The following is a 3,308-nucleotide window of genomic DNA, read 5'->3' on the forward strand; positions in this document are numbered from 1 at the left end:
TTTACAGCTGTTTTGATAACTTGAAGTTTGATACATTTCTAGGATTCTTCTTTTTTGTTTATAAAATTATCCCTTACAATAAAAAAGAGCCCACTTCAAGTCCATAAATAAAATCAGCTTTTTATAGGCCATACCATAGCCACCTTTACTTAACAAGCCATGAAGTTGAAATTTGGCAACATCTATTGGTAGACCGATTAATTCTGACAGTTCTCATTTGTTTTTAAATAATTTTCACTGTATTTACAGGGAAACTGAAATATTTTACAATATTTCGTGCTCCAAATTATAAAGAACATTTAAAAGTATGTTATTAAGATGATTTTAGTTCAATATAATATGTTTTTATATAAACTTGCGTGCATATAGAAATCCGTCCACTTAAAAATTTTGTCATTTTTAATGTCTTATATTTCCTAAATCTGTTGGCAGATTTAAGTGATTTTTTAATATGTTATAGCCTAATTCTTTTACAATACCGCTGTAATAATATTGTTGCTAACCAGTTAAATTTTTATGGTGTACCGGGCATTTATAAAATACTGAAATTAAAACCCAACTATAGACTCCGGTTTTCTTAACATTCTGTTTTTTTGATTAATTCGCTTATGTTTAACAACTAGATTTGTTCTTTATCAATTCAGGGTGTTTCTAAATAAGTGCGACAAACGTTAAGTGGAAAGGAACAAAATGTAAAATTTTGACGCCTGTATTTTAAATGTAATCATTTTTTTCGAATCCTGAGAAAACTAATAAGTATTTTTGAAAAATTTAAACGCAGAATGAAAGATTACTTTATTGCCGAGGGCAGAAAGTCCCTTAGAATGAATAAAATGTTTTTAATGACATATTTGAAACTAAAAATCACATTAAATTTTCTAAATTTTTCACCCCTGTAACTTATTAAAATAAACATAGAAGTTTTCAGGGACTTTCGGCCCTCGGTCCTAACGTAATCTTTCATTCTGCGTTTAAATTTTTCAAAAATACTTATTAATTTTCTTAGGATTCGAAAAAATTGAATCCCGTTTATATTCTTGTTATTGCTTTTTTTGTATAATAAACGTTACTTACAAGGAATTACTTTTAATATTATTTTGTACAAACTTCTAATTAATAATATTTTCTTATTCGACTCAAAAAATACTATAAATTTTACCAGAATTTTTACTTTAAAATCGTAGTTTCGAAAGCAGTAGTCCGAAAGTCGGACTACGGACGTCATCAATTTCGACGTTGCCTTTTTCTCTTCATGGCTTGTAAAGTAAAGGTGGCTATGGCCATGCAAGCCCCATGCTATCTATGCAAGTCCGTCTTGCATGACTCTTGCCTTTCATAAAAATTTTAGAGAAGAAAGCAATCTTAATAAACAGTTGTTTATAGTATCATGCATGATACCATAAGGTTTGTTCCAACACGACCGAGAACCGTCACGAAACGGTAACGCTCCTGCGCAGTAAAGAAAATCCGTTCCAACAAAAATATGATCGTCATCGGATCGTCCTTCCCACTGTTCCAACAAGAATTGTGATCTTTCGGTGACGGTTTCGTGACACGGTATAATTAACTCGATGGTAACATATAGCGCTTGGCGCTGGACGGTCGGTCAGTGAGTGACGTCACTTGCAGAGTTCAGTGAGAATCTAACATTCGTATAGTGCAGGTATTCAGACAATTTTCGGAGTATTTTCACAGTTGTTTTTTGTATTTTTACGTATTTTTAATTTTTGCGTATTTTGAATTTTTACGATATGCGTTGTGCAGTATTTGGCTGTTCCTCTGATATCCTCTGATAGCGAAATCCTTGCCCTGGCACGAGATTTTTTCGTTTCCCTAAAGAGGAAAATTTAATAAAACAATGGGTGCACGCCACCGGTAGGAAAGATAAATTTAACCCAAAGACGGCTTATGTTTGTTCCAATCATTTCACTGAGACTGATTTTTATATAAATCTTAAGCATCAACTGCTGAATTATCGCCCGAAAACTTATCGAGGCTTGAAAAAAGATGTTGTTCCCAATAAGAATTTGCCTATGGTGAAATCTGAGGTTTCTACGATAAGCCATGGGGGCGCATTAAAAAAAAGGCAAAGAAAACAAGTCGTTGATGAATTATTAACTGCATACCTAGGGCACATTTTACGGGAAGAACTATACATTTTTCAGCAATTGATACTCAACGGAAAGATAGAGTGTAAGAGAGGTCTAGGACGTAAAAAGATACCATGGCTGCATAATATTCGTCAATAGATAGGAATCCACAGCTATTAAATGCTTCGCAATGCCCCTTCAAATAGAATAATTTAATCCTGACTATCTAACATCTCACGTGACAAGATAATGCAGAAATGCACGACATCTTAAGTAGAAGAATTATTTAGCAAGAATATTAACGCGATAGCAATATTTATTTTTTTAAGATCGGCATTGGAACGGCTGTTTTAAGTATCTAAATTTAACCATACATAATTAGTGGTAGTAGTACTTAAAACAACCATTCCAATGCAGATTTTCAAAATAAATATTGCGATCGCGTTAATATTCTTGCTAAATAATTCTTCTACTTAAGATGCCGTGCATTCCTACATAATTATTATGCATAGGTATATAAAAAAATTATTACTGGAAAGTGATGAAAATTGCTAGTATAATAAGTACATAAATAGGTATCTATCTATATTTTTTGTATTAATGCACTACTTATTAGTTATAATTAGCATAACAATTAAACATAATTGACTGTAAAAATATGATAAACGTTTGTTCTCATTTAAAATCTATGTAAAAAGTAAAATAATATGCAAAATATAAATATTTAACATGACTAAGTTACCAGCGCTTATGTACACAATTTGAATACTACTCTGCAAGTGACGTAGGCTGCGCATAGCTGACGCGAATTTACACTTCGGAATATGTGGGCCTGGTTTCGTGATGATCATTTCAGTAATCGGGCAAATGCATAATGTGCTGGTTGGACTGACTTGAGCACTAGGATTTAATTCTTTAAATTTTTTGAGCCTTTGATCGACTAAAAGCACACAAGCTGTAACCAACAAAAATGACAAATATATGATTACCGTCATGGGACGATAACTGGGCGATACAATTACGAACATGCGCACAACAAACGGTACAAGTAGTTTCGTGACGGTTTCTGGGCCGTCCAAAAGTTCATGTTGGAACAAACCTATAGAGTTCATGATACCAGCGAACCGAGTATAAAGATAATTCCCATTAGCTCAAATCAGTGGTGTGGCCACATCACTGGCTCAAATTTTTACTGACAGCTTAGACTGACAGTGACAG

The sequence above is a fragment of the Diabrotica virgifera genome, chromosome 1 (assembly GCF_917563875.1).
Source record: "Diabrotica virgifera virgifera chromosome 1, PGI_DIABVI_V3a".
In the NCBI taxonomy this organism is placed as follows: domain Eukaryota; kingdom Metazoa; phylum Arthropoda; class Insecta; order Coleoptera; family Chrysomelidae; genus Diabrotica; species Diabrotica virgifera.